Source organism: Hetaerina americana, unplaced genomic scaffold (assembly GCF_022747635.1).
Source record: "Hetaerina americana unplaced genomic scaffold, ioHetAmer1.1.p SCAF_3, whole genome shotgun sequence".
NCBI classification, from domain to species: Eukaryota; Metazoa; Arthropoda; class Insecta; order Odonata; family Calopterygidae; genus Hetaerina; species Hetaerina americana.
The window spans coordinates 43,885,538-43,911,993 of NW_027286874.1; positions in this window are offsets into that span (position 1 = coordinate 43,885,538).

The window sequence follows — 26,456 nt, forward strand, 5'->3', positions numbered from 1 at the left end:
GACCCGGCCCTCCATTTAATTCCTTAACTAACTAAAAATTTACATAGTTTTTGGCGCTTTGCCCCTTTCATTATACTTTTCATATACTTTCATTATTTTGTAGATCACAAGTGTCCACAATAGGTTGAGCACGTATTCTGTGGAGTTGGGTGATGATCAACGCGTAAAACGACAATTGAGTCTATAAAAATCTGGATGAGGTGAGAAACTTAAACCACGATACGTTTTAAGAGTGTCTCATTCAAACATGAAAAACTGCGTTCCGGAAAATAAAAAAAGGCAAGCGAGACCGGAAAATTTGATGGAGACCATTCAGTAGCCTAATATACAGTATATACAATACAATATACTCAATATACCTATATGAATAAGAAACTGTAGTAGCCAACATCTTTATCGCTGTCATAAAGATGATAGAATCAGTCATCGAAGCATAGTCCACTGACCTGACCGGCTAAAACATCTGTGAAGATTCCATTACAAGTCGTACCTTCTCATGAGTATGCCAACTACCATAATTCAGGATTCGAGGAAGTTAATCAAAAAGTTACAGGAAGTAAACTTTTCCATATGCAATCATGGTTGAATCTATCACCTATCCTTAGCTATGGAATGCGTTTTTTGAATTTTACGTATCCCATTAATACTGTTATTTAAAATTTCCTTCCTAATGCATTTTTAGGTATATCAAACGTATTTAAATTATTAATTGCATAAGAGGAGGAGTCACATTGGGAGGTTATGAAAACGATAAACCTTTTCCTGGAATTTAAATATAGAATGGTCAAAATGATGAATAATTTTATTTAATAAGACGAACGGTGAATGTTTGAATTAAACATGACTGCCATTTTGTTTCATGTTTCAACAGCATGACGCGATGTAAAACATATATCGGCACAGTCATGTAACACATTTAAAAAAAATACTTCTCAGAATGAAGAAAGTGGCAGATACCACCAAAATATACAAAAAGTAAGCTTAATTCAATTATTAACAATACTTAGTCCACTCGAGGAAATTTGAATATATTTAAAGACATGTATATTTTAAAATTTGAACAGAGAAAGAAATAGCACTTGTTTTTCTTAAAATTGAATCCAAAAAAGTTTTCCAAATAAATTTCCCCGAAATAATTTTCCAGAAAGGATGTTCATATGAAGATGGTATATATTAATTAATCTGCCATCTGATTAAATGGAATTATTTTTAGTCAATCAATTTTCTCTGGGAATCTTTCCACATAGGTTCAGAGGAGAAATGTTGAGAAGACGGTCCGCGGCGAGAGGCAAGTTGGACGACGGGAGACACGGGCACGTCCGAACGAATGGCGGGGGTGGGGTGAGGGTGAATTAAGAGGTGGAGAGAGAATGAGGGGTTAGTCGGCAGATTCGAGTAGTGGGGGCCCAAAGGAGAGGGGAAGGGAGCGAGCGAGAGTGTTTACTCTGCCAACACACTCCTCAGCCATGCACACCAAAAGGCTTCGGGCAGAGAAGGCAATGGAATTGGGCCGGCGGGGGTGAGTTCGGCGGCGAGGGTTGTCATGAGGCCGTGAGAGAGGAGTGCTGGTTCGAAGGGGTCCATCCGGTGGCGACCGGAGCGGCAGGTGGCTGGGTGATGGCCGGATGAAATGGAGGAAATAGTCGCTTGCATACGGGACATGGCGTGTGTTTGGGGGTGGGACTGAGCGGTAGAAGGCGAGGGAGAAACTGGGGATGGGAGGGAAAGGACGAGGGTTTCGCTAGACCACCGGAGAGAGGGGGAGTGAGAAATTGGGAGCAGGTGGGAGTCATGGGCAGGCGGGTGATGCAGAGCAGTGAAGGAAGGAGAGAGAAGGGGAGGTACACGGGACATTGTCAGCGGCAGTTGATTAATAGAAATAGAAATTGGTGCAGGAGGGGGCTTTTGGGTTTCCCACGTGTACGGTCGGAGATGGGTGCTCACTCACAAAAAATTTTGAGAGTATATATATACAGGTGTATATATATATATATATATATATATATATATATATATATATATATATAAATTATAAATTCAAATACGAAATCCCGCCAAATGGCGAACAAATACTCATTTATATAGAAACAGATATAAGGAAAAGGGATAGGAACACACATAAAGGACGGACACAGGAGAGGTGGGGAAGGTGGAATCAAGCAGATCACGAATGCAAAAATATTTCCTAGACCGGGATTTGAATTCCGGATCTTTCCACTTGCCAGGTGGAGGCTCTAAACTTTCGTCCTTTATGTGTGTTCCTATCCCTTTTCCTTATATCTGTTTCTATATAAATGAGTGTATATATATACATATATATATATATATATATATATATATATATATATATATATATATATATAAGTATATGAATAAATGTGTTAACGTAATGTGTGTGTTTGCATATATACATGCGTATGTATGTATACATATATATATATACATATAATACATATATATATTTTAAAAAAATACATATATGTGTGTGTGTGTGTGTGTGTGTGTGCTGTATATCTAGATAGCACTAGCGAACAAAAACAGAAACACAGAAACATGCCAAAAAGAAAAGAAACTCGCACGTTTCCAAATTTTCGGTGGTCAAACCACCTTCTCAAGGGCGAGAAGAAAGGAACTCTGCTATCTTGATATAGGAAGGTAGTCCCAGAAGTACCCAACCCAGCAAAGAAAAAACAAAAATTTTGGAAAAATTATTTTTCAACGTAGTCTCCTATCAGCTCTGTACACTTTTCCCTGCGATGTTAAATAGGTTCGATCCCCTTTTTATAATAAGAACTGTCTTGCTCCTCAAAATGGCCATTAGCTGCCGACATCACTTCTTCACGGTTGGAAAATATTTGACCACCAAGCCATTTTTTCAAGTTTGCGAACAGAAAATAATCCGAGGGGGATAAATCTGGCGAATAGGGTGCACGAGGCAGCAAATCAAACTTTCATCCATGAATTTTGGCCATTGCATTAACGGATTTGTGAGCTGGTGCATTGACTTGATGAAACAACACTCTCTTCTTAGCCAAACTCGGCCGATTTTGCTTGATTTCTTCAATCAAATGTTCCAATAAGTTCGCATAGTACTCGACGTTGATAGTTTTTCCTTTTTCAAGATAGTCAATGAAAATTATCCCTCCCGCATCCCAAAAAACCGACGCCTATAGATGAAACGGTTCTTCGTATCCTTCGGAGCCGGGTCTTCCTTTTAAATCAATTGTTGTGATTGTTCTTTTGTCTGAAATGTAAAGTAATGAACCCATGTTTCATGCATTGCTATGAAACGGCGCACAAATTCTGCTTTATTGCTGTGAACCTTTGCTAAGCACTCAATTGAAAGATCTTCACGACACTGGTTTAGCTCGAGTGTGAGCAAACGCAACACCCGTCTTGCACACAGGTTTCTCATGTCCAAATTTTCAGTTAATATGCAATGTATCGCACTTTTTGAAATGCCTACTATGTCTGCTAGCTCGCGCACTTTCAGTTGACGATGACCCAGTATCACTTTGTGGATTTCCTCAACCGTTTCTGGAGTCGTCACCTCATTTAGTCGACCAATGCGATGCTCGTCTTGAAAGATCGTAAGGCCTCGTTTAAACTTTTTTTACCCAATATTTTATTGTTATAAGCGAAGGAGCAGACCCAGAGTAGAATCCAGTGCAGCTTTTATATTGGTTGAGCTGAGGCCTTTCAAATAAAAGTATTTTATCACATAACGATGACCAATTTTCTTCATTTTCGCAAATTCACTGGAAACCTTCGCCATTGATGGCTACCAAACAAATACTAAAGAACTTAGCGTGTTCAAACTTGAAAAATGCTCTATAGATTGTGTGCTTTCTAATACAGTGATATTTTTCAAACACCTATCGCCATCTCTAGGTCAGGCCGGGTAATTATGGGACAACCCTCGTACATAATTATTCACATCCGTGAGACTTACACATAAGTTATATATATATATATATATATATATATATATATATATATATATATATATATATATATTTTTTTTTTTCTTTTTGATTCGTTTGCTTATTGATATAAATATTTTTATATATAAGAGTATACTGTATGTGTTTGTATGTATATGAAATCGCCCCTTACGGTTTTCGTTTGGAGTGAGACCAGCACGCATTGAATGGCGGAGCCTTCCAATTGAAGTGCTAAATTCAACAAAGATCAGGAAATTCCTCGTCTCTCTCTTTGGGTGGGGGAAGCCTACGCTTTCTGCAGCGGTGTGTTACACTCTCTACCTGTGTCTTTGAGGACGGAGATAATGAGTTGCATGTCCATGCAATGGTGGAATTTCCTCTTCTTACTTTTCAGTTCTGCATGACCTGTCTTATTTTGATGGAGACCAGTCGTAAAATGGTTTGGATTATTTTTTATTCCCTTATTTTGCATAACAAGTAACGAATTTATTAGGTGAATTAACCCTTGTTTTGAATTGAATCCTCCTTCAGCTTCCTCCTTTCTCCATCATGTATGCCCACTATCCTCCCTTAACCCTTACCATTCCAACCTGGTTCTTGCGTCCCCTACATCACACCTTTTTGGTTGATCGCGGGGTATTTATGTCGAAACACCGGGAGCTGATTTTTCGAGTATATTTACAACTTTTAAGGCCGAAAGGGTTAGTTTAGAAGCGTTAGGTGACGAAGTATTGCTAAAAGTTCCGCCACTGACGTGGACAATGATTTGAAGATGGGAAGGAAAGCTACCGCTTACCTCCTCATCTCTCAGAGTCCATTGTGTTTGTAGTTAAGGCGATGGTAATGATAAATATCGTTTTGTAATTACACCAATTTATAGAAACTAAAGAAATGTAACATTAAATTGGTAGTTACACTCGCAATGCTTACAATACTGTTATACATGATATTCAACGCTGGATAGCCAAAATCGTTTGAAAGTTAAAGAGCTTCAAAGAGCAACTTGTATCCCGCAGGGATGAGTGGCAAGAGCCGAGGAAGCAGGAGATTGACGGTGGATTAAATATCACGTCTACTTCAGACGGGCTCTCGCTGATTTCAACATCAAACCGAAGTTGCACGCTACGAAGAATGACGTCGGATGACAATGACTTGGGGGCTCCGGGGGATTCCGCGGAGTTGCGGAATTCTGACAGGAGTGGTGTAGAGAGCGTTTGGCGGAAGGTGAGGGTGGAAGTGAGGGGACGAGATGAGGTGGATGGATGATATCACTTAATTCAGATGGATTCATACGATGCAGATAGATGCGGAAGAGAGTCAAATAGGAGCAGGGGTAAGAGAGGAAAAGGGAAAACGAGAGATGAAGGAAGGGAGACGGGAGCGGAGTCGGATGGATTACGTGGAATGGAAACTCGAGAAGAGAGTCGTAGAGGGAGCACGATGGGGGAAGAGGTGAGCGTGGGAGGCTGGAATGGATGGGCGAGATGGGATACGACGCGAGGGAGGGAAGGGCTGGTTGATTCCGAGGGGAAGGAGGCGGGTGGGATACATAAACGCTAGACTGGAGGAAAGGGAGAGGTAGTTTACTTGAGTGTAGGAGAAAGGGAAAGGTGGGCTTGTTAGAGGGAAAGAGAGTGAGACAGCAGGAAGAAGTGGGAAGAATGAGGGACGGTAAAAGAACGATGGCTGATGGGTAGATTTAGGAAAGGCTAGCCTAGAGGGGGGTGGCGGCTGAGGACATGAGTGGGCGAGAGATTGAAATGGGTTCTGGCTAGCTGGAAGGAGAAAGAGAAAGGGAAAGAAAGAGCGAAGGCGTGGGAGGAATGGTAGAGAGAGAGAAGAAGGTAATATGAGTGTCGGCAGAGTGATTCCAAGGAAAACGAAGCGAGAGAGGGACTAGTGTGTGTATGTGGAGTAAGTAGAAATGCCGGATAATGTACAGACGTAACGGGTAAGGAAGGAAGGGGGACCGACAAATATGACAAAGCAGGGAAGAACATTGAGAGAGGGCGGGGAGCATTAATTGGATTAAAACGTGAACTGAAAAACTGGTCGTTCCATTTGGAAGTAGCGTAAAAGCCGGATTAGGTCTTTGCCGTTCAATGAACTCTTTCTCGCTCCTCCCGCATCCTGAACCAAATTTATATATGCATTTTTGCATAGTTTCGGTTATTTTCAATTCATTCTCTATCGAGGCTTCCATTAACACGGACGGGGTATTTGCGCCTCGCACAATGTTAATGTCGCCTTTTTCACGCTCCCGAGAACACCATCCCTTGTAGGCTGCTTAGTGAAATATTATATCAAACTTTCATCGATTGTATACAACGTACACATTAAGGGCAAAAAGGTAGCCTATGCTGAATAAATGTACCACTCTCGTGTTCTGCATTGTGCACATACTCTCGTACTCCCACTTCAAGCAAGTGTGACATTTAGACCCCCATTTCCTGGTCATTAAAATACTCCGGCTAAAATGAAATGCACCACTCCATGATGCAAAACATGGATCGATTTTTCAATGCAGGGACCCCCATCCTACCAACTAACACAAAAACTACGAAGCCGTGACCTTTCTGTCTTTCACATCAGACTAAATAAAATGCCATTAATCCATTTGACAAGTAGATATAAAATTACAGTTTGTCATAACATATGTTTGTGTGTGTATATGTGCATATATGTATAAATACATAAAGTATATACAAATGTGTATATTTATGTATGTATTTCATATATATATATATATATATATATATATATATATATATATATGAAATACATACATAAATATACACATTTGTATATACTTTGTGTACAACTGTATGTACACACACACACACACACACACACACACACACACATATATATATATATATATATATATATATATATATATATATATATATATATATATATATATATATACACATACATACATACATATATACATAAGACTGATGTGAAATTCTCACGGGTGTGAATAATCATGCATATGATGTTGGAACTAGCGAACAAAGAAATAACACAGAGGCACACAAAAAAGAAAAGAAAGTCACTCGTTTTCGAATTTTCGGTGGTACAAGCAATATTTCTCAAGAAAGAGAAGGAAGGAACTACCTCTCCAGAGCTTTATATATATACATATACGAGCTATAATACAGTAAGGTATATGAATAAACTATGAAAAGTGATTGAATTAGTGAAATAATTTAGGCGCTATTCTAATAAATAATATTTTAGTCAGAAATTTATTTAATTCTTAATGTAATAACTAATAAATTGAGAAAAAATGCTGTTCGTAAAACATAAATCACCTATCTACCGCTGTTAGTTATTTATCACCTGGTCTTTAAAAATGATGCTACTTTAAAGTTGAAATTTGCTTTTTCTTATGGCTTATTTCATTATTATTGATATACGCAAGGCAAATTTTGCAGTCATATTTTATGAAATGCATTATTTTAAGTTGAAATTACTGTTAAGCATGTGTTATGAAAATACTTTAACCCCTAGAGTAATCCCATTAATTTGTTTAGCAACATTTCAAATGAAGATTTAGCAATTTTCAATTTAGCTAATCTATGTAATATGTTAATTAGACTTTAATACAGAAACTATACCTGCTTAACAGAATTATGGACTTAGCATATTTAAAAAATATTATCCGAAATTTTCTATGCACTTCTCATTGCAGAAAAGATAATATATTTCATTTAGTCACAATTAAAGTACGTTAACTAAAAAATGCTTTATAATTAAAACTAAAATATTTAGAAATTACATTAAATTCTAATATCTCATTAAATTATTGTTTATATTTACTTTTTGAAATCATAGGCAAATTATCAAATCTACGTTTCAAACTTGATTGATTAACATGACCACAACAAAACAAATGCAATAATTATAACCCAGTTTATAATTTTTTCATTAGAGTTCCTGATATTTTTCATTTAGATCTATTTTTGCCTTAGATTTAATTTTGAATAATATTCAAATTAAAATGTAAGATATTATAAATTAAATTTGCCGTATTTGATCGCGAATTTAATTCCCAACGTATCCTTCCGTTTTTATTCTCTTATTTCTCCCAATATTTTGTGGAAACGAAAAAAAATAAAAAAACCCAAATGAAAAATGAAATCATTTTTATGGAAAATATTTTACGTGACTCCTTAATTGTCCCATCAATAATTACTTTAAGGTCAATAATGGCTAAAAGTTGGAAAGTAGTGGTAGATATCGTACATTTTCCTTTTAATGAAAAATATATCTTTGAAAATATGATGATATACTGTAGGTTACCATGAAAAGAGAGTATCATTAAAGCTCAATTTAATGATTGCGAGATAAATGAGATTTTTAGATTTTGAAGTCAAGGATGATACACCAACCAGAATCACATATTGGTCCATTTCCTTAAGCCATTCTTTGTTGGGATAGATGAAGTCATTATATACCTGGTTTTAGAATTTTGAGTGGAATTCATTTTTAAAATATATAATGGATTATTAAGTTTTATGTGGAACCGTTTAGTTGGATCTACAAAACTCAAAACTTGAGAACACACAACACAAGTATTAGGTTTTTACAATAAAATTAATATATTCACGAACATTCCAACCAAATGAGTTTTGGTTCATGAAGTACATTTAAGACAAATATTTTTATGTTACATAAAAATGCGTTGTCAGCTGATTACACAGATTTTAAATTAAAAAATCTTCTTTACTATAGAATGTGGGCAAGTAAAATTTTCTTCTGTTTAATTTCAAAGCTACGACCTTAAAATTTCAAAATTTATACTTGGCTATGATTGAAAACAATTACTCTTACACTAGTAAGAATAAAATTACGTGACCATTGGCTAAATATTTACATTTTGTCGGGGTATGAGTATCTACCTTTCCTCTGATATCAAAGTTTACTCAAAATTAAATATAAAATGATCTGGAAAATAAATTGAAAATGCCAAATAATGGGAAAGAATTGGAGTTCCTGATGCCCAGTATTGGTATGGATGGGATCACTGAAGCATATGTTGTAAAACTTTCCCAAAAGAGTAATTGTGACCCAGGAGGAAAACGAAGTACCTAAAAAGGTGCAGTATGGAAATAGTGGCTTAAATGTAATTAGTTTTCATATCTGCATGCTATTAAATTAAAGTAATGCCAAAATAAATGTAAATAGAACGCATAATATGATTGATAATTAGAGATGATTATTGAAGATCTGGGTAGTAGATAGACACTAAATTCACTGCAAAACTATCATCCATGGCTCACACCCAAGTTATATACACTTATTCAATGAATGCCAAAAAATATATCTCGAAAAGTATACGCTGGTTATTAAAAATTAATTGCAATGAGAATAATTCTGGAAAATATTTTTTAAATGATCCATTCTCATTGCCAGAATGATTGTATCTACAAATATTTCAATGTGTGGTATGAGATCATTAATATGCATTAATACTTACTCATTTATGGTTACCATCAGATTATTGTCATAGTGATTTATGCATGATGAATGATTTAGAATTTAACTAGAGCGGAATTCACTTTGCATTTTTATAATTCTATCCACAGTTACAATTCCTTATCATAACTTTGCAGTAAATTCATATTAGCATATGAGTTGGATCAAAGCAAAATGACCTTTTTCGTCGAAGCACCCACCAAGCTAAAAGGAATCGAACTTATCTCAATCTTTATCTTATTGAAGCGTTTAAAGTCACTCGGGCTACTCTAATTTGATGCGTTACCTTATTCTACCCTCAGCCTTCTTTCTCGTTATTTCGTGGTATCTTCTCGGTATCTCAGTTACATATTCATAACGAGGGGTAGGGGTCCAATTTTCAGAATACCAACTGTAGGGTTTCTAGAAGAAGATGAACTTTAATGACATTCAATAGGCTTATTCATAAATTCCATATAAATAACTGTAGATCTTTTCCGACCAATCGACATGCTATATTGGAGCGAACTTACAATGTTTGCTATCTACTCGTTTCTTGGAAGTGTGCTTCAAGTTGGTTTCACAGAAACCCATCCTCAATATTAGTCTCGTATTACTTGGCAGTCGTCGCTTAGGAACGTAGGGCTATGAGGTATTCTTCTCAGACATATTTTGCGCTAAGAAAAAATATAGTATATAATAAAAGAATTCCGAAGTGAATCTGTCGGGGATACTGAACTAAATTTTCAAGATTCCTCATGGAAAGAGTTCCTGAAGGCGAATAGGAATGTTCTATCATTACTGGAGAAATAAAGACGTATATTCGTAGACAAAATCACTTCCAGCAACAGTGTCCTGGAAAATTACCCAGCTTCAATGACAAAATATCTAAAGAAAGTAACTGTTCGATGGAAAATCAGAACCCTTAATATTAGTGAAGTCAAGGCAAAGTATTTAACTAATATAATCTCCACTGGAACATGTCCATTTTTAAACATTTTACATAGGAACGTACAAGCATAATTACTGACATGGAACTAGGTAAATGGGAAGTTTTACTCGATTGCATATCGTAATTAATTGTCAAAACAAATGGAAGAGACCTAAGATGAACCGAGTGACCTTGGTAAGTATCGGACAGCCCACAATGACGGAAGGGGATAGGACAAGAAAGCAAAACAGCGGGATCGAGATCTCTCAAACCGCGAAAGCGGAATCGTCGCGAGACAGACACGGAAAATTTCCAACAGACGGTACCCTCCATTCGCGATCCTCGCACTGCAATTACTACCCTTCTCGAGAGTAGAAATTAGAAAAGGGGATGGGACCTTTACCTCCTGTGAGGTTCGGGGACGTTTACCATCTACCGTCAGAAACTCTTCAAACTTCCGATTTCCAGGAAAATGGGGAAAGCAAGACGGTAAAACAGAATGTAGATAGGAGACAGGTGAGTGGGAGCGCGGATGGGATACCAACGGGAGAGGAGGGGTTCAAACGCTCGGATGCCTTGGAGATCGAATTGTGTGGGGGGGAGTAGGTGCTTTTACGCGAGGGGTTGGATAATGCAGTGAAATAGGGGCGGGCAGATGGAGATGGCCCACCTTCCACTGGGGAAGCGTCTAAAGAGGCCAAAGTAATGGTAATATTACACCGGGCACGACGCAGTGGCAGGTCGGTTAAGGTATAAAGGGGAAAAAGAAGGATGTGGATGAAATGGGATCGGAAGGTCTTTCATGGAAAACTGGGGGAGTGACGTGTAAAAGAAGGATAGGAGGGAAGGAGGAAGATATATAAAGATGTCGGAAAAACAGCCCTGCCAAAAAGTATGGGTCAACCTTGTAATGGTAGTGGACGGAGATTGAAGGACGAGGGAAGCACGGATGGAAAGGACTTCGGTTTCCGAAGGGCGTAAGTGAAGGGTGGAGGAAAAGAGAGCGAGACGACACGAGGGAAAAAACTGAGGCGAAGATGAGGGAGATAGAGCTACAAAGATAGATAGAACGAAACTATGCATGCATGGAATTTTAAGTCCGGGATAACCTCCACAGTGCCATATAGCTAGTTCTTGCTGTGCGCACACGGCGTCACGCACGCAAGGGGAAAGGGAACCATTTCTGTCGGCTATCCACGCGTGGAGATAGCAGTGCCCCTTTTCGGGTGAGTGGTCCACGGAGAAAGGGCCGGGGGCGAGTGAGGAAACGTTGATGGAGGAGGGGTGAAGGGCAGCGTCGGGCAAAGAATTAGAATGAGCCGCACTATTGCGATTGCACGGCAGTGGTGATGGCGGCGGTCGCTGCTTGAGTGCGTTTAAAAATGTCGGAGGAGGAAGAGCTGTTCAAAATGAAGGGATGGCAGGGTGAGAGGGGAGAGGCAGAAGAAAGAGAAATGTGAGGGTATGTTTTCATAGAACCCATGGGGAAGAGGGAAAGAGAAAGGCGAAAGACACAAGAGAGTCGGATAAGAAATAGAGGGTAAGGAAAAAGAGAAATGGTGAAAGAAACTGAGGGGAAGAAACAAAGAACTCGGGTAAGAAAATCGAACGAAAATTGAGATATGAGTATTTTACATACCTTGCAAGCAATTTTTCACTGCAAAATGAGAATGAAAGGTATGGAGAAATTTGTGAAGGAGTAAACCTGTTCGGATGAAATGTTCAAAAAAATAATTTAAAATTATATTTGAGTTTTCAAATGATCAAAGTCTACCTCTAATTCAGGCGGGAAGCATTTGTTCTCATGTTGATATATTAAACGTGCAACAGACGATTTCTAGGGGCTGATCCAATGCTCCACGTACATCCTTAATTGATAAACATATGGCTGTTGTCGACTGCAGTTCAATTCGATTGGAGTATTATATTTACGATATAAATATAATAATTCAAAATGATATAAAACATTTTTCACTTCAATACGTTTATGATATAAAACCAATGCGTTCAAAGTGCTTCGTATTTTCAAATTTAAATTTTTAGAAAATAAAATTAAAGTTGATATAGGAGTTTAAAGAACATATTTTTTTAGGTTAAAAGGCTTTGAAATAAGGCTGAGATAAGAAAATGATGGCATGTAAAAATATGGTTTAGGCTCCAAATAACAAATATTTTTGAATTAGTTTCAAATCGGACTGCGCTCAGAATCTGCGGGCACGAAATATTAAAGAAATTAATAATGGTGAAAGAGTTAAATAAGTCTCCAGGTAAGAATACGAGCACACTGCAACGGAGAAATGCTGCGGAAAAATGAATATCCGGAAAGCACATTCGGATAAGAGGGTTTTGGAACCATGCGGCGAAACGGATTAATCATGACGTAAGACACCAAGGACGTTTGAGGGATCTGATGTCTCCGGGCAGGCTAATGAGAAAGAAAGAAAAACGGTGGATTACATCAAATAGATTAGCAAGTTGGTGAAATAATGTAGAGTGGTCGTGCTTTGTGCCTCTGTATGGTTCAGAAAAGATTCAGATAGGGATCGGTGGGCGGGGAAAGGAGTAACTTTGCCGCGATAGAGGACGGGGAAAAGACGAAGTAAAAGGCACAGGATGTGAGGAACTGAAAAAAATGCCGAGGGGATTTAGTTGGCGTGGGGGCGGTAAATGTGAAGGGGGTGGGAGTAAAATTAATGTGGGACGTGTGGGAATGGGTAAGGTAAGAAGAGGAGGGGGGTTTGTAGTTGGGGTGACGGGGGAGATGGGTTAGGGGGGGTGCGGAGACTGATTGCCGCCGCCATGATGGAGTGCCAAGGAGAGCGGGACCGCTTTAACGCTGTGAGAGAGTCACCTCGCGAGGCTACATGCGTGTATGTGCGTGAGTTTTCCTCTCACTTGCGTGAGCATGCTCAGTAATGACTTCCATGTTCGATTTTACAGAACCACTGGAACTGGGAAAGCGAAGGGGAGAGAAAAGAGGACGGAGGATAGACAGAGAAAGGGCGAGTGAGAGAATCGAACATTGGGAGGAGGGGATGAGGGTTAGGAAAGGCAGCTTGGAGGTCGGAAGGTTTGAGGGAGAGACTTTAATGCTTTGAGAACACCCAGGTTAAACGTCCGTGGGCGTACGTGAGCTTGCGAGAGCACGGTTTTTGGGATTTAAATTTGCATTTTTACCCCGTGATCTGCCGTGGCGTGTAGCTTCGGAGGGATTAGGGGAGGAGCAGTGTGTGGCGAGGGGCTGGGCGGTTGCTTTCCAGCTGGGAGAGCAACAGGAGGCGCGGTGAGATGGAGGGAAAGCGGAGGAAGGGGGGGTTGAGAGGGAGGCAAGGGACAGTGTATACCTTTAGAACCCCCTTAGATGAAGGGACCGATTTATACGGGATGGAGAAAACAATTGAGTGTGTGCCTTCGCTGGGTGAGTACCATCAACTTGGGCGCTCCCACTCTCCTGTGAACCCCATTCAACGTCATATGATTTCTGAGAACGGTTGAACAGAATGGAGTTAACTTAGATTACATAATTCTACACTAATAATATTAAATTTAAATTAATTCCATATAATGATAATTGGAACGGAGAGAAATGTAATTCGCTCTTGCATCTTGGCTTTAAAATTGTATTTAGGTAATCATTCAAATTAAACGGACTTTTACTCAAGTTAAATTATAAAACTTCCTCACGATTTGAGATTGGGGCATTCTATTTATGTCCCGAGTCACCGAAACTTCGGAGCATTGCCTTAACCACTACTACAATTCGCTAAATTAAAAAAGCAATATGCATGTGGAACACTATTTGCCTTTCGCGAAGATCATTAATATTTTTAGCACCTAATCACTTATTTTCCTGAGTAACAAACATTAAGCCACAAAAAGGTTACATTAAAAGTGTATTTGGTCCCAGAGACCGGTATCAAAAACTTTTTTCCTTTCTAAAATTTACAGTTCTTTAAAATATCAAGATGTCGGGGATATACCATATACTTGTATATATTATAAAACTTAATTATCGATCATAAATCATACAAAAATTCTTTTCCGTAAACGCTCCTATCATTAACCATCACAGACGGTTGATATCATTGAAGAAAAAAAGGCGTTGCATTGAGAAAATGCAAAATATCAAAACATTTTCGAAAGTTTATTAAAATGCAGTTTCAGGATTAGGCACACATCCATCATACGCTTACTTTCTATTTAAAAATTGGCATTTAATCCTTGAAAAACGTAACATTTCATCATACTTCAATATTCATTCAAATATCTTTGGTGTCAAACAAGAGCAACATCATGCTGCAGGGTGATACTGCTTCTAATTTTTTTCCTGTCAGGAAAGTTTATGGTTTATACTTGTTACTACCGTTATTATCTTCAGGCAACCCACACATCATACACGCAGGTGGTAACTTCACCCATTCAAAGACCTAATTTCACCAAACCTGCCTTCCGTGTGCAGGTTTTTCTTTGCCTCTTCCCCGAGGAAATTCTCACGTGAATATAATTTCACTACCAGGAAACTAAAGCCACTCTGATGAGCACAATTTTCAGACCTCAGTGGCGAGAGGTCTCCATCCTCAACTGATCATAATAAACAGATAGAAGAACTGGGTACGTTATTTGGAACAACTCGATTACGGAATGTTTCTTTGAGCAAAACTTTGGTAACGAGTGGAATACAAGGGCTTACACGTGGACAGATATCGGTTGTTGTGCCATTGAAAATATTTGAGCAATTTCTCTTTGTATGATGATTGAATTTTTATTTTTGTAACTTTTATTTATTTTAAAATGTTAAGTTAATTTCAGTACTCTTTTAATCATCACGACTCGGACACAATATTTTATTCCACTCTCCTAACACGGAAGATAACCATATCTAAAAATTATATTTCTTTCCTTTCCGTGTTTTTAAATAAGTGCAAAAAAATACTTAAATCTTTCTACTTAATCTTCCATTGACAAATATTTTCTCATTCCACAAGTATCTTTTTCTTTCTCGTATCCTATTACAAATTCTACGCACGGTCCTCAAACTTTGCTCTGATGTAATTAGCAAACCTTCTCCGGATATTAGGTTCTACAAGTTGCATACCAAGTTGCTTGACAAATTCTGTCCTTTTGGTAATTAGTATGCCCGAAAAATTGTTTTACAGAGTAAATTAATTTAAAATGGTTGATACTTTGATGCCAAAACAAATTATGAAATATTTTAAATATTAACCGACTTGTTTTTCTAGTGTCAGTGCAGTTGGGATACTCGTAATCCAACGTGTTCACTCCAGCTTTTGTGCTGGTGATAATTTCCAAGAGAAAAACATTCAAATACGTCAACTGCAACGCCGGCGAAACTGTTGTGCTACAATTTGGACCGACGCAAAAGACATTCGGGAAGACCTAGATCTTCAAATAGAGCAATTAATTTTCGCCTTGGTCGGTTTCACCCTGTTCGGGGTGTGGGGAAAACTACTAGTAAAACGATAGTGCTCTTCTTCGAAAATATATCACGAAACATTTTTTTATTCATCCTGGATCCAAATGTTTTTTCATTTGTGGGGAAAAATTTAGGTGTAAATGTCCACATTAATTTTTTTGAATGTGGCTACTTACACCAATTGCCTTTAACTTAGTGCTTAAAGTATCATCATTGAAGAAAACCAGTTATCCATGGTGACGCTTCTTTTTAAGCTATAAACCTAAATGGGATTAAAATTGTGCACTTTTCCAAATATTTAATTCATGGAAAATTTTTAATCAGTGGAAAGGTACAAATCTGTTTTTCTCATAATGACGAACTTCCAATACATATCGCCTCAATTTGTTGAATATGCATACATGGCTTTATATAAATATCTATAATGAAATGAAAAAATGTGCATTTTTAATATTATTAGCAAAAATTTATCATATTATACCATGTGATCATAAAATATCATTCATCATATTGTGAATGTATTAGTTACAAAACTTTTTTTCTGAATACTACTTTAAAGACGTACCTCACCAACTCATTGCATAAATAGTTACTGCATTTTTACTTTCCTGCCGTATGATATACGAGTGTATAAACTTGCAGAATGTAGTGGGCTCTGTTTCATTTCCTACTTTCACGGGACATGGGATTTCTGAGGCAGAGAGCTACCACTTTGAATGTATTACTCAAATTTATTTGACGAAAACTGGGTATCCGGTTTAATTAGAAGAAAATAAGAATTTTAGAATATTTCCTGTTGTGCCTTTAAATTGTACGAGTAGAGAGTACAACAAAGCCCATAAAAACTTCGGCTACACAATATCAGCCATTGGGTTGCGGAATGTTTTCTTATTTGAATTCCATGGTTTTGAGGCTCTACTTCGTGAAAATTCATGGTCACTGACTTGATAAACTCAGTATATTTTCACAAAAAAACCTTTATTTTACTAATACCGGTTTCTATTCATTGGCAATATCATCAGGTTGGATTATAATGTCGTCGCCTATGCGTCGAAACTGGTAGCAGCGTAGTAAAGTCTTTTTTGTGTTAAAAAAATGTATTTATTCAGTGACCTTAATTGATACTGGGGCAAAAAAGATTTACCCCTTGGATGTTTCAGATTTATATAAAATCATAAGTAACAGCGCAATTTTACATAGCATTTCATTATTTGGTACAATGCTCTTCAACGTGATAAGGGTACATTTAAGATAACACTGAACGAAAGAGGACGTTAAAAGTTCCTAAAAAATGCTATCTTTGCTGTCACCATAAACAGATTCAGCAGTATATAAGCCGCACTTGTAAAAAATGTTAATAGAAAATATAATTATCATACATGCTATAATTGTGCTATATATATGTATGTGCATATATATATATATATATATATATATATATATATATATATATATATATATAAGTGTATTGAGTTATTTCAAATATTGCCTTTAGCGTTGACACACTTTTGTCAGGGGCTTTTTCACGACTCGAAAGCTCCCTCGTAGGCGAATTCCGGAAGGTCCTTATGAGTACGCGTGTAAGCTTCTATGACGGTAATTAGGGTACCATTGTGGAGTCCTTTGAGGGAGGATTTCACCTTTGGGAACAGGAAATAGTCTGCTGGTGCCAGCTGGGGATATCGAGGAAACGTAATTTACACTGATATCTGCGGGGGGTTTATGCAACCAAGTGCCCCGATTCTTTGGCCAGGAGATGGCGTTAGGGAGCTGTTTGGCCCACCAACGGAGAAATAGACGACACAAGAGGAAAGAACAATAGGTTAAGCAATCATAAAACGTCATAAAGTATAGGAACAATGAGTTTAGAGGACGCATAGCCAGGAGGAGGAGACGAGCCGCATTAGCCAAATACACATTCAAACATTCAACACCCAAGGCGAACATATACTGAAGTGGTTAGAACAATGGCTCGGCGGCGGAACCGCTAAAAGATTCCGGAAAATGTGGGAGGAAGAATCTATGTGGATTGCTTCGTAATATCTATGAGGAAGGAATCTGGTCAGAGGACTTCGTGAGCTCAGTTCTATTTCCTTTTCCTAAAAAGGTAAAGGTTACACCACAAAAGGATAGAGTGTAGGGTAAATGATTACTTAAGGGATGATCAGTTTGGGTTCAGGAAGGTGAGAGGCACGCGTGATGCCATTGCAATAATGAGCTCACTAATTGAGAGGATATAAAATAGAATCAGAGCGTATTTGCCTGTTTCGCAGATTTCAAAAAGGCGTTTTGTAGAGTGAATTGGAAAAATACTAATGAGCATATTGCAGAAAATAGGAATAGATTGAATGGACAGGGCGCTAATCCGCAACCTGCAAATGTCTCAGACTGCTCAGGTGCGAGTGGGGAACGGAGAGTCCGGATGGACATTGTTAGGAAGAGGTGTAAGGCAGGGTTGTCCATTGTCACCGGTGCTGCTGGGTGAAGAGAAGTCCTAAGGAAGCAGGAAAAATGGATGAAGGGCACATGGGTCGGCAGTGGGATGTTGAATACTGTAATAGATGGGAGAATGTTAGGCAAAAGAGGAAAGGGCAGGAACAGGACAGGGATATTGAACGGGATGAAGGGAGGAAGGAAGTCCTCAGAGAAGAAGAGGGACCTGATGTAGTGGTTGCTGGATTGGGTTTTGTTAGCAGTTACAAAATATTTATTTGGTAGTTGTGTCCATCCAAAACCTACCAAAACCGGAAGATTACTTAACAAAAATATGTGGGTCGCGGTAGTCCAAGGGTAGAGCGTTGGACTACTGATTGGGGTGCCAGGGTTCTAATCTCAAGCAAGCTTTTTTGGGCACCTGCTACTCCACCCAAGCTATGTCAATAAACAATATTAAAACGCATAAAAAGGACACTCCATCGAAATTATTAAGAAATGACGTGTGTGTGTTCTTTTTACGTGTTCTTATATTGTTTTCTGCTGTCCAAGTTACACACACACACGCATATATAAATATATATATATATATATGCACACACACAGGACCTAATCACAGCTGATAACTAAGATAGTATATAATGGTCCAAAGAGTACCTCTCGGACTAGGTATGCTGAGGTTTGACAATATCCACAGTAAAAGTGATTTCCGTTTTTTAGACCTCAAATTTAAGTAATATTTCGGAAAAGTACTCATTCCGAGAAAACGTACTCCTCCCTTCGTATGAACGCTGTCCACGCTGAGTTGAAGTATAACAGAATACAACGGCGCACAGAAAAGGGTACGGGTTTACAGGGACAATGGGTCAGATATCTAATCGGTCTGTGAGACCGACGACGCGGTTGAGGGCTAAGGGAAATTCTCCCTTTGAAATTGGAGCGCTTTCAAATTTTTTTTGGGACTTAACCATTAATGCTACTCCTCTCTGAAATGGATGTGAGCTGGATGTGGAGGCTGGAAATGGAGGTAGACTGCCATTATTCTCTTTACTTCATTTGAGCGTATTTAATTACATTTTGATCATCTTTTCTGATGAATTTCTGATCCCACCTCGAAACATTTAAGGCAAATCCCTCGTTTCAATTATTGATTAGCTCATCGCGCGCTACGACGAATTACATTAATGATAACCAAACGGCACTTTGATGGAGTTAAATATTTAGACCCAGTTCATACATGGTATGAAACACGAGCACTATTTGCTCCATGGCTACTAATCCGTGTATTCATTCGCGTATATTACAACCCATGAGGTAATATTTCTCGTTCATATTGCGGTCTAAGAGAATAATGAAAAAAAACAAAAATATTTACCAGCTTCAACAGAAGTAAAGCATCTAAACATCAGGTTCCAAGAAGGACGATGAGTAAATCTTATAATTTTTACTTGAAATTTGCCTTACCTTTGGAGAAATATGAACACTTTTCAGTGATTATTTACCTAGCCTGGCGGAAGAAAAATCTAGGGAATGAGGTATCAAACAGCATTAAGGAGTTTTTAAGGTTTCAGGTTTATCAATGCGGAGAAAATCGGGAGATTGGTGCACGTTACCATCCGTTAGGGAGCATGAAAAGTTGGTAGATGAAGTGAAAGGTGACTGGGCTTGAAATAACAGTGGGGGAATTGAAGCAGAGGAAAGTGGAGGGCATTATAGGAAAATTAGATCAAGGTCCCCACTCTTCCTCCTCTCTTCCTGAGCCGTTTTCAAAATTTGCGTTCAATATGTGTCTCCTCGTTAAGGAATGATCTGCTTAGAACCCTTTTAGGTTTTTGAAGCAAAGCAAGAGAGATTTCGGTAAAGGAAGAGAACTTTGCTTAAAAAATCCGCAACCCAAAATCAAAGCGTGAATTTCCTTCTTTAGCAAGTGTTTCCTACTTTGAAATTTCCCAAAATACGCCTAGGTTCTCATAGCCCTTACTATTAATTTAATTATTAATTTACACATGAATTTACATTCCTGTCTGTAATTTTGGATTACGCAAATTGGATGAGTTGTTGCTCTCATTTTATCCTCCCTTTATTTACAGAACGTGTTCTAGTTATTTGTGACCAATCGTTTCGCAAAACTCAATTAATGTGATTTATGCCTAAATATATTCGTGGCCATAAGCCTGAATCCATGGGGAACGCGAAAGAATTTTTCCACTTTTAATTAAATGTGATCGTACATGCACTTTCATTACACCAGTATTTAATAATCTGAGGACTGTGGGAATCCTATAATATCTCCCTCTTACAACCAATTTCTCTGTACATATAATGTGTTTTTATTGTGTGTTTAATGCGTGCTTTCTGGCGCGCATTTAATTTTAAGTAACAAAGATATGGTATTCATATTTATAAGGATAATATTGGAAATGAAAACGATTATTATTAAATAATAAACATTAAATTATATAATAATCATTTAAACATTGTAATGTGTGACAGAATTTCGGAAATAAAGCTGTCTAAGATTGAATCTATCGGAGGTAGTTTAATCAAAGGCTCCCATGACAGCGGCGCAAGTGATTTAGCTCAAGGTGCTCCACCAACTGAGGTGATTTCCACAGTACACATAATTTAATGAAGACCGTAACATGAAGCACATCGTCCACGCCCAACTTGCGGATGCCACGTCTGCTGGGCTGTACGGTGTGCATGTAACAGAATTGACTAACAGAAAATATTCCCTTTGAGTTCTCAGACCAGCCTATGTGATGCAGAAACAGTTATTAATTGTTATTCGAATACTTCATGTCAAATGCATACTATTTTTACGTTTAAAATGTAGATAAGACACTCACAAATGCCAAATTAGCAGAATATAATACTATTTTAAAGTTGATTTTTGTTACGTCGCTACAAATATCTTGATATTAATTCCGAACAACTAATATAAACTTCATTATCGATTTGGATCTATCGATTTACCTTCTGAAACCAATAAACATTTCAACCACTGAGTATTAAAAACTTATTTTAGAAACACAGTAATTGGAAGATTCATATTTCTCCAATTACTTAAGATTATCATTATTTCTAAATTCTCGTAAATCCCGAGTGCACTTTTTAATAGATGCCTTTATACAAAGAATGAATTACCTTATATAAGAATTTTGTACGGATGAAACCACCGTTCGAATTAAGTTTAAATGATTCTGAATTGTAAGCTATAATAGATTATATTTAGGTAGCTAACATTTAGTACAAAGAATCTGAATCGCACTTCATTTGTAAAGTTTAAAAAAATACATACTGTACAATAAATATTAAAAAATAAAGCAACATTAAATCTTAATAATGAATGTATTTTATTGAAAATATTAAAATTGGAAAATAAATTATCTTTAACTTACCCATTTCATCATAATTACAGAGAAACTAGTTTTCCTTATAGTTACAACATCTGAAAATAACTTCCCCAGGAGAGAAATATCTTTACTTTACTCTTAAGCAGAAATTGCCATTCAGAGTGTACCAAATTATTCACGTTGTACTAGTCTTGTTGTGAATAAATAATGAAATGGTTAAACCAAAGAAAATGGATTAAAAATAAAGTTTTTATCGTATAATTAACATTTATATCAAATGTGTTTTGAATTCTGATTCGGAATTAAAAATGTCATACTTAAATGAAGCTTGACAAAGTATATTTGCCGAGCATTAAAATACGACTAATTTCGTAGTAATAGCATCAATATGATAGAAGAAAAATACACGTTTCTCCCGGCCTCAAATAGGTTTTCATAATTATCCTTCAATTATATATTCGTAAATATAATAATAAATATTTAAAAAAAATTCTGATAATATGTAAGAGCTGTAACAATTAAAAAGTTTAAGAAAAAACGGAAATATATTTTGTGCAAGTAAAACATTTTTTTAGCACTAAGCCTAGCGCAAAGAATAATGGAGGGAAATGATACTATAGAAAGATGAAATGTCAACAGTTTTCGCTGAAGCAATGTACGTCTTTGCACGTGAGTTAATTTAGGATTAAAACAAGCCAACAAACAGGCATGGAACGAGGAGAAGATTGGAAAACAGCTCAAAGCCGGAATGGAAAATCAAGTCTAGAAGGTGTCGCTTGTGGGCACAAGCAAGCTACTCTGATATTCTCGAATTTCACTCGAGTTCACGTGTTCTTTGACGATTTAGTATTTCGGATGTACCTCAGAGCCTCGGAGTGTAAAGCACCCGCTGCTACTCGTCCCAGCGTGCACAATGGAAGTGCTCCATGCGTGAAAAGATATGCAATATTCGATATGAGACATTCCTGCTCAAATTCCCAACTGAATCGTCTGAGTATGCCAAACACAACTTTATGTAATGCATGCTTGCGAGGAGAAATATCAGTCATCATCACGCTGAGGAACCTTGCATATCCTTTTATCTTACTCCATGGAAATTTTTAGGAGAAACGAAAACTTGCAATTACGAAAGTAGAACGTCACAAAGACTTTCTACAAATGCCAGCATTATTTTGACAAAGTCACAAGAATAGCGTTAGCTCACATATAAAGCATGTACCTTAAATGAAAACTTTACATCACTTCTTAAATTATTGAAGCATTGTTTTTTGCTAAAAACACATTGTTAGTTTTATATACAGTTTGGGTGCAAACATCGGGATATTGGAGGTGAGCCGTTAGTTTTAGAAGCTCATCCACCACACACACTGTGATATCTATACCAAAAATGGTATCATTCGGTACGAGAAATTACTTAGTTGATTTTATGACCAAGATATATTTTCATTGAAATATATAGCCTATGAATTGATCTCAAAAACTGTGAACATCAAACAGTTCTGAGACAAATCAAAGGGACGATAAGATATGTAAATATAAACGATTCACATAATACCGTTAAAAATTTTGCATTATACTGTAATTGATCCAGTCTGTTGCCAAATTATTAATATGGTAAATTTAATTTTGAATTATTTCATTATGTATAATTTAGGAAATTCATACCCTTAGAATTTTTAATACGGATTCCTACTAGGATAATTATTGAGCGGACTAAACTTTATTGATTCTTCTCCTCTCTGTCTTAATTTCCACTATCCTCTCATGCAAACATTATGAATACATACATTTTATGCGAAACACTTTCATTCAGTTTTATGAATACCAAGAAGTTGAAAATGTTGATGAAACTAAGCAATCAAGCTAATACTCTGACTAAGAGTTACATAGTACATGGGTGGTTTGAAAAGTTTCCGACCTCAAACATTTCAGAAAAATGTCTTTTATCTTATTTTTGTCGGAAACTTTTCAGACTACCCTCGCATCTGTCTATTCAATTACTACCGGAAGAAAAAAAGATCGACAGAATAACGAATGGACTTCGAGGAGAGAGTGAAAAGAGAGGCTTATAGAGGGTATTACCCTGAGGGACGATAATTTAGTCAAAAACGGGAATAAATAGGAAACATAAAGGAGAAGAATTGCAGAAGAAGGCCCAGAATTACCTATGGGTGTAACAAATTATTGTGAATTTAATGTTGCAAGGAGTTAGGAGGGATTGAAGAATTTTGAAAGAAGCATACCATCACAATCATGCATATTCTTTTAAAATCTTGGCAAGTTTGATCTTCCATCCTATTGATAAACGATTGAAAGTTATTAATAACACATTGACATTGCTTTAACGATGCGTGGGAATGAAACTATATGCTATTCCACAAAATAGATATAAGTAATAAATGTAGCATATTTTGTGGAATAGTAGAGTGTTTCATTTCCTACACGTCATTAAGGGGTTCCACTAAGTCATGCTATCCACTCTTGCATATTTTGTTTTAATGTTAAACACGTCTCTGAATTTTACAGGATTAAAACTTCAAAATGAAAATAAAAACATTTACAGAGTAAAATTTGATGGAAATTAATCATCTCAAAGAAGCAATTCTAATTGCAGATATTTATAAATTTATTGAAGCCAAAACGTTTCTGGTAATATTGAGAATAAAGTCGTTGATGTATTTAGAGTAGCTTGTGGCATTAACTGAATGTTAGATACTCATACAAAGACAACTCCACGACGTTATTAAGGGACAGTAGAGTTTCTCATATTCCGCAAGCTAAAACAAGTTTTTATTATATGGAAACTATAACTACGCGTTTTTCTACTGCTCTGCAGTAGACTTTTTATATGAATGATTTATTTTGCCCTTACCTTTTGCAGTCAATCAAAATAATTTATGTATTTTTAAAATCTGTTGCTAATGTACATTAAAATGTTATTTTAAAGTTATGAATTTTTAAACGTGCTTGGCATAAAACATATCAAGCCGCATTTGCTTGATTTTTTAAACCAATAAAATATTAATTTATCGTTTCAGCCTGGGAAATTATATTTATCTGCGAACAATGGAAATTTTATTATTCATATTTGACCACATTTTATGTTTAATAAGATTTCAATATATGCATTAAAGTATATTATGTTATGGAAAGTTATGTGCAGATAATTTCACACCCCAGATATAACACTGCTGGATTTGTAGAACCAAAGATGGAATTTTGTCCCAATAGGCAAATTAGAGTGTGATTGCTTTAAATATACAAAAAGAACCCTGGTACTAGCGTAAAATACTCAAGGATGCGTGATGTAAATGAATATTCTCAACAAACATAGCCGAAAAAATGAATCGCTGTCCTCTATAACATATATTTATTTGATAATTTTTCATAGAAGTTTGAGGACAAGCTCTCTTGATCCATGAACCTGGTCAAAAATCACATCATTTATGGATAAACTGCAACATGGGTATGAACAAAAATGCAAAAATGGTCTAAATTCAATGTTTTGGCATTTCCTATAGCTACTTCCTGCCTATGAAACTAGAAAACCCGTCGTAACCAGTTACAGCAGGGGAATGTCAGCACTCATCACTAATACTGCGTCTAAGCTCTAATAAAACTCTTCGTTTTATACTCTGATATTTAAAAATGTACTTAATCATGAAACGTTTATTGCCTTTTAAATTTAAAGCAATACTTGCATTATTTTTTTTCGTTTAAATTTATCTTTTCCTGAGTTATTCAGCTAAACAATGTATTTTGATGCAGAAGGAAACAATTTGGCGAAATCTCTGCTAAGTCATACGTGGTCGTAACACCTACCTACTTTGGTAACTTAAAACTTTAGACGAGTTAATTATATAGAGTCAAGGGCGTTTTACTGTTCTTTTGGAATGTTTAAGGATCTTAGATTTAAGCAAATTGTAAGCTTTCATAGTTACCTTGAAAAAAAATTTAGATTTAATTTGTCAAGCGTAGATGCAGGGGAATTTTTTTGCCAGAAACGTATTTAGTACGCATATATATGCATATATTACGTGAAAGGATTTTAAGAACTAATAACTAAGGACAGAATATGAAAAAATGTATGCACTGTGATCAAATATCACCATTATTCTGGTTGAATTACAAAAATCACCTTCTCTGGTTACATTAGGATAGGCGATGAAAGACCTCCCGGAAAATACTCTCGGCAAATACGGTAGGTTCTAGGTATTCGATAGGTTCTCACGGAATTCAGAGAAAACTTTTAAAGTCGTGATACCGATATTAACACATGATAAAAACTGGAATTTAGATATGCCTTAAACTTTATACATGCCATGCAATTTGGCTGTGTTGGATTTGTATTTCATTATAGCTCTTATCCTCTGAGAAACACAGTTTTGATTTATTAGGGCTCGATACTATGATTCAACATATCAGGCAAAGACACTTACCTTATGAGTGAAAAAAATCAGAACTATAGCAAAATATAGTCAAGCTCATTTAAATGAAGATACCGGCATATATATATCCAATTAAATTATTTCTACGAGATGATGCGTAGTAATTGCGTGATGATCGATAAGGTCATAATGGAATATCAGCCAAAATAAACTCGTTAAGGCATAAATCATATTCAAATTATTTATTGGGATACTCAGAATAAATTAAATAATTTTAAAAATATTCATATTTTGGTAGCATATAGGAATAAGAAAAGGTATAATTTTTAATCTAATATAGGATTACCTTTGCAATTACCAAGTTTGATGTAAATAAATGTTTTCCGGCCAATAGAATTCTTTCTTAAACCTCATGCACAACAGAAAGAATTCTTCTTCTTGTGCCTTTTGGAAACCACTATGTCTTAATGCTTCGCCTAAAACGTTAGAAGTGGAGGCCACGGAAGA